This window comes from Gavialis gangeticus, unplaced genomic scaffold (assembly GCF_001723915.1).
Source record: "Gavialis gangeticus isolate Ggan-Ray unplaced genomic scaffold, GavGan_comp1, whole genome shotgun sequence".
Lineage (NCBI taxonomy): Eukaryota > Metazoa > Chordata > Crocodylia > Gavialidae > Gavialis > Gavialis gangeticus.
Window position 1 is genome coordinate 36933314 of NW_017728994.1, and position 15770 is coordinate 36949083.

At 42.3% G+C, this 15770-nt stretch overlaps 1 long non-coding RNA gene across 1 annotated transcript in view; it reads left to right on the forward strand.

Annotated features, from left to right (window-relative positions):
- The first annotated feature begins 3553 nt into the window (after window positions 1-3553).
- The window catches only part of LOC109287476, a 29534-nt gene continuing 17317 nt past the window's right edge, over window positions 3554-15770 (forward strand). Inside the window, exon 1 of the long non-coding RNA XR_002094875.1 lies at window positions 3554-3711. This is a non-coding gene — a long non-coding RNA (uncharacterized LOC109287476). The remainder of the gene's footprint in view (window positions 3712-15770) is intronic.

A 15770-nucleotide genomic window follows, 5' to 3' on the forward strand; every position in this document is an offset into this window, starting at 1 on the left:
AAGGAGCAATGGTTTCAAATTGCAGCAAGGGAAGTTTAGGTTGGATATTAGGAAAAACTCTCACTAGGAGGGTGGTGAAGCACTGAAATGGGTTACCTAGAGAAGAGGTGAATCTCCATCCTTTGAGGTTTTTAAGGCCTAGCTCAACAAAGTTCTAGCTGGAATGATCTAATAGGTCACCTGAGGTCCCTTCCAACCCTTATTTTCTAAAATTCTATGCTTTAAGTTTTACTCATCCAGTATATTTTTCTCAGTTCCAACCTCCTGACAATGAGATACCAGAGAAATGCTTGCAGCTTTTATACAGGAATAACATTTCTTCTTTAGAATATAATCTCTGAACAGGCACAGCTTATTCAGCCAAATGCAGATTGTGAAACTTGAATTTCTATGCCAGTCTTTTAAAATCTATTTCTAGATTTTATTTCCTATCATGCACCCAAGGAACACTTCACCTTGTAAGCCATCGCAAAGGCCAGACCTACATGCAACTTTAATGTTAGTTCTGATGAAGAATATCTGTGATAGGTTGTCAGGAAGTGAACTGCTTCATATTCAGGGAATCATCTTGTTGGATGTGAAAAGAGTATGAGAAGACAGTTTTTGGAAAAAGATGTTTAAAGGAACTGAAAAGAGAAAAGGAGACAAAGACTAACTCTGTGACTTGATCTATGAACCAGTCATTGAAGGCCCTCTACATTCCCTTTCCTTGAAACAGTGCCATGCTAAGATTAAAGAGTTACAGGATACAAGTCTGGACTTACAGAAAAAATTACAAAAATAGGTATCTCCTTTTACCCTAAAAATGATACTGTCATCCCACAGGGCACAAGGTGAAGTAGAAGAACTAAAAAAAATGAGCAAGTGCATTATCTTCTTTCCTGTCACCAGATGGTCAAACAAATAAATTGACAGCAATTCATTTTGAGGAGTAATGGTCACTGGCTAATCAGTTAGGCAAAAAATAAGGCCATACATGAGGTATACGAAGCATGCTTGTGTTTTCAGCAGCAATCCTGCTGCCAGTGGGTTCATCCAGTCATTTGTTAATATGGCAACCTATGAATTCTAGAAGAGAGCAACAAGGGGGGAGCAGCAAAGCTCAGCATCCACCATCCCCTTATCCTTTTATTCTATCCAATCTGGTAATTATCTTTAGATCCCTTTACCAGTAATCCTCTTATGTTAATTAACTTAACCAGCTTACTGAAAGAGGCAAGACAGATAAGATGACAACAGAAATAGAAATGATGCACTATCAGAAAACGGGAATTCTTACAAAAGAATGCTTAGCTAGATAAACACAGGACAACATCCCTAACAAAATGTATTTTGTTAGACAGTTTAATTTTTCCTTGGAAGATGCCACTGCCTAATGTTTTCTGCTCATGAACATCTATTTGTAAATGTAATTCATCCAGTCAGAGAAAAGAAACTATAAACGTGCAACTTGCATGTTTCCTTATATGATTCAAACTCTATATCTGGAGTACCTGGAAGAGTGTTCACTCTGGGCAGCTTGTGGAAGAGCTGTAAAAACTCTTTGGCAAACAATTATGAGCATAATTACTAAAAATCCTGATCTGGTTTTGAACAACTGATGAGTGAAAAATAGGTCCAAATACAATATTGTTCTACCAGCTGTACTTGTGCCCTTTTTACAATTAAGTGAGAGGTCAACCTCTTTCTCCCTCTTCTTTCTCATCAACAAACTATCTACAACAATTTCTAACTGCCTTTCTTGTTCTGTGGAAAAATGTTATAGCCATTATTGTGTATGAACATTATTTTTGAACAAAACTCTGTTTAGCTTGCCAAAGCTTTAATATAGAGTTTAAGAGCTTCATTATTAAAAGATTTGCTGCCAATCTATTATGCATACAATTTATGCATATTTTAAAAGTCAGTCAGCCAAATCATGCTCCCAGTGAACACATCTACACGTGCTATTACTACACATGATTAAACTGTGGAGCTTATTGCTTATTCCTCTGCCGTTTATTGCTCCCTGTTACAGGGATGTTGTCTCTCCCTGCCTCACTCGGTGACTCGCATGCCATGCTTTGATGGGAAAAAAAATTGGAATATTAATCCCAAGCAAGATGCAAATCAGATGGTCCCTGCGTGCTGAATTTTAATAGCTGTTTCGTTTATTTGCTCTTCCCAGCTCAGACAATGAATAACATAAATGCCAATGCAACAGAAACTATCCCCATTGGCAGGTTCCCAGAGTAGGTTATCATCACCCTACTCTGTACTTTCTTCTTTTTCTTCTAGGTTGGTTGGGACTCACTCCCTGAACCATCTTTGTTACAGCCGTTTACTACAGTAAGTAGAATCTCCGATCTCACCTACCAGTGTGCTGGGGCTCCATTTGTTTGGCGCCCTCCTGAACAGGTTTCTACCTGATTTATTGCTGTTCTCTTTGTCTCTCTTGCCCGTTGCCCTCCTGGGCACTGTTCTCCTTCTGGCTGTCCATTTTTATTGCTACTATCTTCCACCTCCATGTCACTCTTCATAATTCTTTCCCAGAGTGGCATTTTCCACAGCGAGCTACACTTAAAACATCATCCTTTTGCCACCCTTGAGCCTCTGCCTCCCCCACCATGGGCAGTGGCCGTTTCCAGTCTCTAAGTAACAGGGTTTACTGGCAGCCTGTTACACACCTGGCTGCACTGTTTGAACGTGCGCCCAGGAACAATTAACTCCAGAGCAATAAGCTCTGGAGTTTATTCATGCACAGCCCATGGAGCCAGGTCAAAGCAGCCCCAGCTGGCAGGGGGGCCTGGGGGTCATTGAGCCCCAGGAATGCTCTCCTTGAGCCCTGGGACTGGCTGATTGTGCTGCAGAAGGGCTGGCTGGGGCACAAGGGAGCAGGGATAGCTGGCAAGCATCCCCCACACTGAAGCACCCTTGTGCCCCATACAGCTGGTATAGCATCTACATGTGTGCTGCTGTGGAGTTTTTTACTCCACAGTAGGATAATACTGCAGAGTAAATACAAGTACTATCCTGCTGTGGAGTAAATTAGTTTACTTAAGCCTAACAGGGGCTCAGACATAGAAGCCAAGATGTTTGCTGTGCAGTAAATGGCTCATGTAGACACGCCCAGTTATATGTGCACGCTGACTTCTGTCAGAAGTTCAGCCATGCTACTGAGAACAAAACATGGCCATAAAATCTGAATGCTGTTTGTGGAGATGTAATTTAATTGTAAGCGATTTTAATTTCAAAATGAAGAGTAATTCCCATTAAGTAATGCTTCCAGGCATCCTACACTTTTGACCTAATTATGACAATAAATAAAATGTCATGATAATGGCTAGCCATACTATTTTGCCTTGTTTCTATATTACAAATATTGGTATCTTCCAATTATAAACTTTGGGGTAGGCACTTCATGTTCTATGAGGGGTTTATATATATACATACATATATACATATATATGTCATATATATACACACACACACACACACACACACACTCTTCATAATTTGTAAAGTGCTCTGTTCACCTGTAAAAGAATTGCCTCTTACTCCTAGTGAGCCACCTAATCTTCTTCTCCTTCAAATTGACCCTTAACACATGCCTTGCATTTCAAACTGTTTCACAGAACTTTTCAGCTTAACTCTCTTTGTCATCATGTCTTTATCTACGTGTATTTCAATTTTTTAACAGCACATCAGAGAAAACAAGGTCCTCAGGGCAGGGTATGTATGTATTATGTACTGGTCAAATGCTTTATAAATTTATGATACTCTTTTAGTAACTATAAAAGATCTTATCCTTTACCCATTTTTTCTGGGAAGCTAACCGAGGGACTGCCTCATAGCCCAAATTATCACAAGCATCTCCCTAGATTTATTTTCGCAGCAAGGGACAAACCAGAAAGTAAAGTCAATTCTCTAGTCTTTTGGGAAAAGCCTCTGTGCTTGCATCTTTGAGAGTTTCCCATGTGAAAGCACTCTCATTTGGGAAGTGTATTGTTATATTACCACCATGCATTTCTGGCAGACAATCAAATCTTGAAAATTATATCAGAAAGCATTTGTTGAAAGGCTTCATTTGACGTTGTTTGGGCTTCTTTGCCCAGAGTGCACCATAAACAAAAGTTGCATTATGCAGCATGGTTTATATCAGCTCCCCAGATGCTTACTCTCCTATATACTTAACTGTTCCAAGGATGAAGTAGCTACATTGGGCAACTCAGTTCTTTTTGGTTTTACTATTACAGCAGGCCAAATAAAATTGAAACCAATAAAATAAAATCTAATCACAGGTAGAAGGTGAAAGAATGGCTCCTCAGTTAGCAGAATGAACTACTAGCATGCCAGCAAGCGGTTTCAACCTACAAACATCCTAAATCCTAAACTGAGAGTTTCAACCTACAACCATCCTAAATTTCATGTTCTTGCTTGGACTTCCACTCTACAGTGCCACTGCATGATTTGAACAATCTGGGTCTAAGAGACCAGTTATTTTTCAAATAACCTTTTATAATGAGTTATAGCTATTTTTCAGCCCCTGAGATCTGTATTGTGTGCTACTGGATTAAAGAAGGACTCCAAGGACATAGGGCTTGCGGCCACAGGAAACAGGCTTTTGCTGGTGTGCACAGTGATGTCTCTGTTGTGAAACTTTGTTGTCCTGCCAGCTTATATCTCAGCCACATGTCAGTTTGCAAAAATCCATACCAAATTTAAGCAGCTTAATTGTTCTCCAATTACATCCTGTTTTGACTGCTGAGCATTTTCACATTTTTAGGATGGAAGCCAGTTTCTTCTGCACAGAATGGCATAAATGACATATTTTGCCATAACTTTGAGGGTTCTTTCCTTTCCAAGCTACTTTGATGCATTCAGTAAGGTCCACACTTTAGGTCTTTATTGTCATTAAACTGCAGTCCACAGAGTGCACACAATTTTCTTGACTGCAAACAGGAAAGACACTGAAATACAATCAAATTAAAAGGGCAACAGACTGAAGTGACAAAGACAAAAAAATCAGCAAATTTAAACCTCAGTTCAACAACAATAAAATCTGCTTTCACATCACAAAACCAGATCTTACTGATGATTTACAGAAGATGCCTGGATCTATACTAAATCAGTCCCTTCAGAGGGGAACTGGTGCTGAGAAGCTTGCTCAGCTGGTTTCCATTTCACTGTCCTATGTCATCATAGAAGTTTTATTTTGAACATCTCTCACCACCTCAAAATATAGACACCAGTTTTCCAGCCAAACCCTGATGAAATGTATTATTATTTACGTAGTGCTGTAGCTGCAAATAGTTAGGGACCTACTCAATTCGTGATTTTGCAGAACCCATAAAATCAGGTATTGTCTGTAAAATCTGCAAAATTAAAAGAGAAACCCCAGTAGGAGTCAGCAGTGCTCATGGCTGCTGCAGCCCAGCCTTGCAGCCCACTGGGGGGGGAGTTACCAGCGCAAAGGGGAGAAGCCAAGATGGCAGTCCCCTCCCCCCTACTGCCTCTCACCACAGATTGACTGAGACGGCTGCCCATCACAATGTCCCACCCCTCTCAGCCAATCTGTGGTGATGGGCTGGGCTGCATGACAGGCAACACTCTTGGCCAATCAGTGGCAAGGATGGGGCCACCGGGCCCCCTCAGGCACAGGCATGTGAAGGCCCCACTGCAATAAGCCCAGAAAAGTGGTGGCCAGCCCCACGTTCGGCCTGTGAAATTGCCTGCCTGCCTGCCTTTATAAATTCCTGGCAGGGGAAGCACCGTGATCACGTAGGCGGGCTCCCCAGGCAGGTGATTGGCTCAAATATGTCCTCCATAGGGGGTCTATATTGAGCAGATTTTTGGTGTTGGGTGGTGGACCTGGAGTTTGCTCCATCCACTCCATGCATTGACCTGGTATTACAGCGCTTCCAGGATGGGTGCAAAAAAAACAGACCAAAAAAAAAAAGCCTTTATAATTTCGGTAGGTCCCTACAAATAGTACATGAGCAGGGTTCTTTGCTCAGAAGAGATTTCAATCTAATTAAAAAAAGAAAAACCTACAACAAAGTGGCAAAAGAAAATACTAAAAGAAAGGGTAGCAAGTGGAAGAAAAAAGAGTAGGTCAGACAGATCAGACAAGACAACTTTCTTTGGTAGATTCATTTTAAAGATTTTATGGAAGAAGTGTATTTCAAGATGGGGTTTGAATGAGAGCAGGGTGCACACATAGTAGGAAAAACCACCACACGTTGCACATGTTGCAGCATGGAAGATGACACAATGATGAGAAGGACAGGAAAGCTTCACTGTCAAAACTGAGAAGACCTCACACAGAAAAACCACAACTTTTACAAACAGAAATATTGGCGAATAAATCTGGTTATTTTCTGTAAAAAATAATAGTAATTAATGATGAAAACAGAGAAATCAAAGCAGCAAAATTGAAAATAGGAATGTCACATGGAATCAATTCCCTGAGCTATGACAAAAAGTAATTTTGTGACAAACTCAAAAGATGGTACTTGTGATTAGAAGTATAGCCCTCTGCACTCATTAAATAATTCAGCATGGCAATATATTATTGAAAATTTATCATTATTTATTTGGTATCAACAGTGTACTCAGTCCTTTATAGATGACACTGACTATAGGTCTTTGCTCATGGGAAATCCCCATCTAAGTATACGGGAACTGGAATGCAAAGGCCAAGAGTGTTGGGGTGATAAAGCTGCCATAACTGTTACCATTGTCACTTTGATGCCTTTTTTTTCTTTATTATATCACCTGTTTAGCTGCCAATGGCCAGGGCCCTATGACCACTGACCTTTAGGGAAAGGTGTCTTAAAAAGAGACTTAAAGGAGGCACAAAATCCAAAGTAGAGGAACTACCAAACAGAGTTCCAAGGCACGGTGGAAAAAGGAATATAGGGCACACTCCAGAAGCACCACAGGTAGCTGAAGAGTGGCAGTACCAGACACTGGTTAGTGAGATCATGCCTACAAGGGTCCATTGGATATGGGCGGACTGAAGTAGAGACTTTGGAGCAGCAGTGCCAGTGTTTAGCATCCTACTGTATGGACCGCTCCAGGAGGTTTCTGGCTGAGATGCAGAACCTCCACTTGATTCAGGAGGTGCACTGTCCCACCAGAGGAGGTGCCCTGTTGGACCTGGTCCTGGCCGCAGGCGACGACCTGGTAAGGGGCCTCCAAGTTCTTGACCACCTGGGCAACAGTGATCATCGCTTGCTGGAATTCACCATCCAGCGTAGGGTGTCAAGGGCCCGCAGCAAGGCAGTAGCCCTAGACTTCAGGAGGGCCAACTTCATTGAGATGAGGAGATTAGTGGGAGAGGCACTGGGGTCCTTGAGGGCAGAGGAACTCAGTGTCCAAGACGAGTGGTCGTTCCTTAAGGAAACGATACTCAGGGCCCAAGGGGTGTCCATCCCGACAAGAAGCAAGGGGGGCAGGAGTGTCCGAAAGCCCCCCTGGCTCACCAAGGGCGTCCGGGACTGCCTGCTTGCCAAAAAGGCGGCGTACGCCCGGTGGAAGGGGGGTGAAATCTCCAAAGAGGAGTATACCTCCTCTGCTCGGGCCTGTAGGCGAGCTGTTAGGAAGGCCAAGGCGGACATAGAGCTCGGATTAGCGTCCAAGATTAAGGATAACAAAAAGTCCTTTTTCAAATATATTGGGAGGATGAAGAAGGCGCCGGGTAATGTGGGACCCCTGCAGGATACGCTGGGCAATCTGGTGGTTGCATCAGAGGAGAAAGCGGACCTCTTTAACCAATTCTTCACCTCCGTTTTCTTGTGCAGGGACCGGGACTTCCCTGCTGTGATAGAAGCCGGACTCGAGGGGATCGCCTTCAGACCTCAGGTTGGGGAGGACCGGGTTAGAGAGCTTCTGGAGGGGCTGGACGCGTTCAAGTCAGCGGGTCCGGATGCTCTCCACCCCAGGGTGTTGAGGGAGCTAGCTGGGGTTATTGCAGGGCCCCTGGCACGGCTCTATGAGCGATCGTGGTGCTTGGGCCAGGTGCCAGATGATTGGAAGGTAGCAAATGTGGTCCCCATCTTCAAGAAGGGGAAGAGGGAGGACCCGGGCAACTATAGGCCCGTCAGTCTTACCTCAATCCTGGGGAAACTCTTTGAGAAGATCATCAAGGAGCACATTTGTGATGGGCCGGCATCAGAAATGATGCTCAGGGGCAATCAGCATGGATTTATTAGGGGGAGATCATGTCAGACCAACCTGATTGCCTTCTACGATCAGGTCACAAAGGCCATGGATGCAGGTGTCGCGGTGGATGTAGTCTTTCTGGACTTCAGCAAGGCCTTTGACACCGTCTCTCACCCCATCCTAGTTAAAAAACTAGGCGACTGTGGCATCGATGCCTACACAGTCAGATGGATTGCAGATTGGCTGAGGGGTCGCACTCAGAGGGTGGTGGTGGATGGGTCATATTCGACCTGGGGGGAGGTGGGTAGTGGAGTCCCCCAGGGCTCGGTCCTGGGGCCTGCGCTGTTCAATTTCTTCATCAGCGATCTGGATGATGGGGTGGAAAGTAACCTGTTTAAATTCGCTGATGACACCAAAATTTGGGGGGAGGTGAGCACGCTAGCAGGGAGGGAGAGATTGCAGAGGGATCTGGATAGGTTACAGGGGTGGGCTAACAGGAACAGGATGCGTTTTAATACGGACAAGTGCAGGGTGCTGCACTTGGGCAGTAGGAACCAGCAGCACACTTACACAATGGGGAACTCCCTACTCGAGAGCACGGAGGCAGAAAGAGATCTTGGAGTCATTATTGACTCCAAGATGAACATGGGCCGACAATGCGAGGTCATGGTTGGCAGGGCTAACCGGACCTTGTCGTGCATCCACAGGTGCATCTCGAGTAGAGCCAAGGAGGTGATCCTCCCCCTCTACGCGACGCTGGTCAGGCCACAGCTGGAGTATTGTGTCCAGTTCTGTGCGCCCCATTTCAAGAGGGATGTGGACAACATGGAGAGGGTCCAGAGGAGGGCCACCCGCATGATCCGGGGACAACAGGGCAGACCCTACAGTGAGAGACTGCGGGACCTGAACCTATTCAGCCTCCACAAGAGAAGGCTGAGGGGGGACCTGGTGACCGTCTATAGACTCACTAGGGGGGACCAGAAGGGTTTGGGGGAGACGCTGTTTCCCCTAGCGCCCGCTGGCATAACAAGGAGTAATGGGCACAAGTTGATGGAGAGGAGGTATAGATTGGACATCCGCAAAAACTACTTCACAGTTAGGGCGGCTAGGAGCTGGAACCAACTTCCAAGGGAAGTGGTGCTGGCCCCTACCCTGGGGGTCTTTAAGAAGAGGCTGGATGCCTACCTGGCTGGACTCATTTGAGTCCCGTTTCTTGTTTTGGGGTTTTGTTGTTCTCCCGCCCTGGCGGGGGGTCGGGCTAGAAGATCTACTAGGTCCCTTCCGACCCTAAATCTATGAAACTATGAAACTGTAAGGTAGGGGAGAGGATGGCGAACCCTACATCCATTGAATACCTCTGGGTTCCCTGGCAAAGCTTTGCTAAAATGACCAAGCATTGGGTGGCAAACTATTTCAACTTCAAAAGACGTACTCTGAGTTAACTCCTGTGTAAGTTAGAGGACAATCTGTCCCTAAAATTGCTTTGCATCAGTCTCAAAATACATTTCTGAGGCACATTATTGTGTACAGATAACCAGGTAAAGACACTTCCTGCATGCACCTCCATATCACTTTCTTTCATTTCCATCACTCACTAAACAAAAGTTCATCATAAAACCAATAGATCATCTCATAATAATGCATTAAAATTTGAGAAAATAAAATGCATTAAGATCAATGTTCCAACAGTAAAAGGTAGGCAAACACTGACCAAAATTGACTCTAAGGAGCATTTCAATAACCACCATTTTTGATCATTTATGCTGCCTACAAAGAGCATCAAATACTTAAAATATGAGAGATGCTAAGGAAGACACACACACACACACACACACACACACAAATAACCATGACACATATCAGTTAACGGAGCACTGCTTGGTCTGCGTTAAGTGTTAAGGAGCAGAAGGGAAGAGTATATTGCATTACAGTGGGGAACCCTGCAGACAAGAACACTCAATGCACAGGTTCTGCTGTTGAAATTAACTCTTAAACAGCATCACTGATTGTATAAAAAAAGTGATCATATTTAGCATGGCAGAGCAAGCTTATTCTGTTAAAATAAAGAACAATGTGTTCTTATTCTCTGACTGAGCTTCACAAATCTCAGGTGTGCTGCAGGATGAAGGAGAGGTTCTGGTGACTCCCATCTCAGGCTTGCACAGTTCAAAAGCCTGTAGATACTTAGTGCTGGATTAGGCCTTGAGTATTCATTCAGACATATAGATGTCATTTGGCTATATTTAGATTCTTTGAACTATGGCAAAATGCACCCTGAGCTACCTTGTCTCATAGATCTATCACTGTGTTACCTAGGTACCATACAGCAACTGAATGTAGCACAGAGCTGCTTCTTTGTGGCATATATCATGCCCAACTGAACTAAAAGTGGGAGTATGACTCAATACTCTGAAAGGAGGAAGACTTATGACTCCACGGAGAAAGTTATTTGACCAAACACAGATTCCAGAAAACAGCCACTAATCAATACAACCTCTAGGGAAGGTCAGGTATACCTCAAAAGGGATAGCTTAGACTGCCTGATTTTTTTTTTTTTTTTACTATTAAGGATCAAAGCTTGCACCCAAAGCCACAGCAAAACTGATTGAAGTCAGTGAGCTACAACTGCTAGGGTATGTAAGTGGGGTGGTAGGAAGAAGGGGGGAAGAAACTAGCAGAGGGATGCTGCATCCTCTTTGAAGGGACAGCAATGGCAGATACACATCATCTGTGCTCCTCAATACTCCAGGAGGTACTGTGTCTCCCTGGAGCACAATGCACCTGAGAGCCCCCATTCCACTGGGTCCTCTCTAATCCACAATGCAGGGCTGCAGCCATCTGTCACAATCTATTCCAAGGAGATGTGCAAGGACTGTGTAATTTTACCTAAGATTCTTAAGTGGAGGTACATGTGAAATGCAGTACAGGGCCCAGCCCCAACTAAAACTGGGCAAGAACAATTATTACAAGAAGACAACCTATTATCAGTTCATGTACCTTGCACGTGTCTGAGACCAATCAAGGAAGAAAATATGGGAAAAAAAAGATGGAGTCCCTTCAGCTAAATGACGTGTGACCCTAGTGACAAAGGTAGTCCCACCATTGGAAAGGGGATAACCCTCTTCTGGAAATCATATCCACTGAACTGGTGTCAGCACCTTTGGGATTTAATAACCAGTGAAAGGTCTTGTCCTACAGATGAACGGTAAAGCCAAACACTTATCTAGAGGGCTAACTAGTCTTTAAATATTAATTCTTGTTAAACTTTCTCTACACAGAAAGCAGAAGATACAGAAGTGTAAGCTATTTCTTTAAATCTGTATAAATGCCAAATAAGTGGAGCCAGAGAACATTCTGAATTAAAACTGCAGCAATGTAGAAAACAGGACAGAGGTAGAGTAGCTTTAGGTTGCAGACACAAGAACAGAAAGGCTTATTAACAAAATAAGGAAATACAAATTAGATGCAAGTAATCTATCTAAGGTAGACACAAAACTGGTTGGCTCATCCTGTTCAATGAATAGTTGTTAATGGCTCAATGTCTAGTTGAGAGGCCATCTCAGGTAGGGTTTGCCAGGGGTCTTTCCTAGATACATTAATGTTTAATGTCTTCATTAATGATTTGGACAATGGGATCGAGTGCACGCTTAGCAAATTTGCAGGTGACATCAAGTTGTGTGGAACTGCAGATGGTAGGGCTAGGAATCAGAATAACTTGGGTAGACTGGAGAAATGGTCTACAATCAATCAGATTAAATTCAGCAAAGACAAATCCCTGAATTTGGGATGGAATAGTTGCATGCACAAATACAGACTGGGGAATGACTGGCTAGGCTGCAGTACTGCAGAGAAGGACCTCAGGATTACAGTGGACTATAAACTAAACATAAGCCAATAATTTGCTTTTATTGCAAAATTAGCCAACAGCGTACTGGGTTGTATTAACAGGAGTGGAACTTGCCAATCAAGAAAAGTGATTCTTCCATTGCATTCATCATGGTTGAGGCCTCACCTTGAGTCCTGTATGCTGTTTTGGACCTCATAGTTTAAGAATGATGGAGCCCAAAGGATACGCACAGACTGAAAAGAGTCCCATGGAGAGTGCAAAAATTCTTAGAAGCCTGGGAGACATGATTTACAGGTAGGGACCTGCCTAAATTGCAGTGAAAATGCACTGTGCAGTGGCTCCTTTAATCTTGCTGGTTTTACTGCACACACTGCCCTCCACCCACGCACCCACCCGCTGCTGATTGTAGGAGGGGCCCCATTGGCCCTGCTGCTTAACACTTGCTGCTGAATCAGCTGGGAGGCAAAAATTTTATTTTAAATATGCTGCAGTTTTTGTCTCCAGCCAATCAGCAATAAGTGGAAGGGCTGATGGGCTCCCTTGGCCTATCAGCAGCGGGAAGCAAAAACCACAGCATATTTGAAACCACAGTTTTTTCCTCCTGGCTGATCAGGACCAAGCCACAAGTGGCAAGGCTGCCAGGGCCCCTCCACAAATCAGTGGCGGGGGAGGGAGGGAGGGGGGACACATGGTGAAAACAATAAGATTAAAGGAGCAGCTGCGTAGCGCACTTCTGCTGCAATTTAGGTACGTCCCTATTTATGAGGAAAGGCTGAAAAACGGGTTATTTAGTCTGAAGAAGAGAAAAATGAGGGGGGATTCAATAAGTTTTCAAATACCTGAAAGGCAATTATAAAGAGGAAGGAAATAGCCTTTTTTCTGTGGCTGTAGGAGATTGGCCTTGGCCTATGACCTCAAGCTGAAACAGAGAAAATTTAGGCCAGAGATTAAGAAGCATTTGATGACTAAGGGTGGCCAAGCATTCAAACAGGCAACCTGGAGAAATTGTGGACTCTCCATCCCTGCATAATTTCAAGAGCTTAGACAAACACTTGGCTGGGATGATTTAGGCAGGAAATCGCCTACCTTCAGCAGAAAGATGGACTAGATGACCTCATGAGATCCCATCCAGCCTTACTTTTCTATGATTCTATAAACCCAGAGCAGCTGCACACAAAAGAGCATGCTGTACACTGAAAGGCAGGCAATGGAAAGTGTGACAAATGCAATCCTGACTCAAATGGAATAAATTAATTCTGTTGGAGTGGGATTAAATCACTCTTAGGTTTTGAGTCATATATTCATAACTTTTCTTTAAACTGGGCAGCTTGATTTACCACAGATTTACCCATTTGTGTGTCCATGGCCTTTAGGTGTAACACATATCTCTGCATTGTAACCCAGTTCCTTGTTTCTCGTTAAAAGAAAGCAACTCTTAGATTCTTCATCATTACCTCTGAGCTGTAAGATAAAGCAATTTTAATTTAAAATTTTCCCCAGTCTGAGTATCATATTCAATTTCTGTTAGACATATACCATAGGAATCACAAAAGGACTCTTGGGCTCTAAAAAATAGTGAGAAATGACAGATTTTGCAAATCCTATACATGGCTTCTCCTGTACAACTTATTACTCAGTCTCTGCAAATCATCAGGTTCTATAGGTAGCTACACAGTACACAAAAGAAACTGATTTGGGTTAAAATATTTTAGGATGTTACAACTGGATTATTATGCAGAAACAATGTACCTATAAATTGGAAGTGAGAATGGGCATCTTAAAATCCTTATATAAAAGAAACAGTCATTTATTTCAGCCTTGCAGTCATTCAGAGCACTGGAAGCTGCAGTGTCCCATTAACGTTTCAATCTCCCTATAATAATAAAGGGTGCATCTAAATTAAAACAGGTCTATTAACATAATCAGTTCCACCTTTAAGAGTTTTAACTGCAGGTCCACAGAACACTCAAAGTGTAGGAAATGTAATAATGGAATGCAAGAAAGATATAGTTTGCCTACTTTTCATTACACTTCAACTGATTTCACATGAGCTGTATTGATTATTAGTGGCATTAGCTGCATAACTGGAACTTACAAATATACCTTACAAGATGAATTCCAAAAATTAAGACTCACTAGTTTTCAATATCAAGTTCCTGATTCCCATACTGCAGTAGAAAATACAACAGTAAACTTCTCTTGACACTACCTAAATTTATAGCCAAATACCAATAAAGTAAAATAATTAAGGGCAAGCTTAAAGTCAAACCAGTAAGAGGCATATGGAAGTGCAGGCTTTCCTTGTGTATGTAATTACAAGTGCCTAGCCACTTTACTGCATGCTCAAAAGACCCTAATTTACCCTAACTTTTTCCATATCATTAAAGAAATGATACGACTACCTAAAGAAAGCAGTTGCATGGGCATGCCTCAAATATTTGAAACTCTCTCCCCCAGGGTGATCTAACAAGCTTCAGTATTTGGCCCAGTTTAAAAAACTGTAGAAATTTCCTGGGTAACTGAGTCCAGTGCCCTGCTAATACATCATGTAATCCTTTTCATAAACTGATCAACCTAGTCAGTAAAACTATGTTTTAAAGCCTTATGTTAGCTAAAGATCTGAAATGAATGCTCAGCCTCCCAATCTGGACAATACTTTTTTCAAGCTTTTCTTCTCTAAAATAATGGCCAGACTCATTTAATAAAGCTTTGCAAAATAAGAAGACACATGCTTGAACTAAGATATATATTTCAGATTTCCCAGCTGAATTTAAAATAAAAGTTAATGGCTGAGTTTTAAAAAGGATTAAAATGAAGGGTTCTTAATAAACAACAACAAAAACCCTGTGCACAAATTCTCAGTTAAAATGTCATTGCCACATATTGTCACAGCAATGGAAAAGTGAAGCATAAAATGTAAAGGAACAAATAGGTTTAAAAATAGGAAAACAAAACAAATTTATAAATAACTAGCAGTCACTTTATTAAATAAGTGTTGTAAGAGCTCATTATTATATTATACCAAATACAAACAATATAAATGATGATCACAGAACCCATTTGAGCACAATGTAATCCTGATACACTTCACTAAATTCAATGTTATCCCTCTAATTACCCAACATTAAGGAAAATGTTATTTTATTGACTCCGCATGAATAGACACAACCAATAGAACATGGCTATCTAAACAGCTTGTTAATTTAATAACAGTGACCCGAGCCATCATGCAAACACTCTTGAATTCACCCTGGAGGTTTCATTAAACAGTCTACATTGTAAGTAATTAAAAAATAAGTTTAAAATAAATATCAAGCAAAATACTCTTGCTATACTTTTGCCAGAGATCTTGCAACCTTTATATAAATGGTTGCTTTGACTAATAACATTTTGTTAACAATTTTATAAAATGAAAAACATTTCATATTTTAAAAGATTTACAAATTAATTAGAATCACTAATCCAGTCAATATTTATGTTGAGCTGCTCTATCTGTTGCTGTTTAGTTGAATTATTAAATACGCATCAGACATATACATACATATGCACAAATAAATGACTCCTTTAAAGCTAGACAGTATGGACAGGCTTGAGGGCTTTTACACGTGTGGCTCACTTTCCACTTGTGTGTTGGCTCAGCCAGGCAAGATGCTCGACACTCTCAGCTACCTCCGGAATTAGCACCTCGACAATTTTGGCTACTGGGACTTTTCCGATTTATCATTTGTATTTAGCGTTTTCATCTTACAAGAGGCTTGTGAGTGATCTCCCAGCCTCT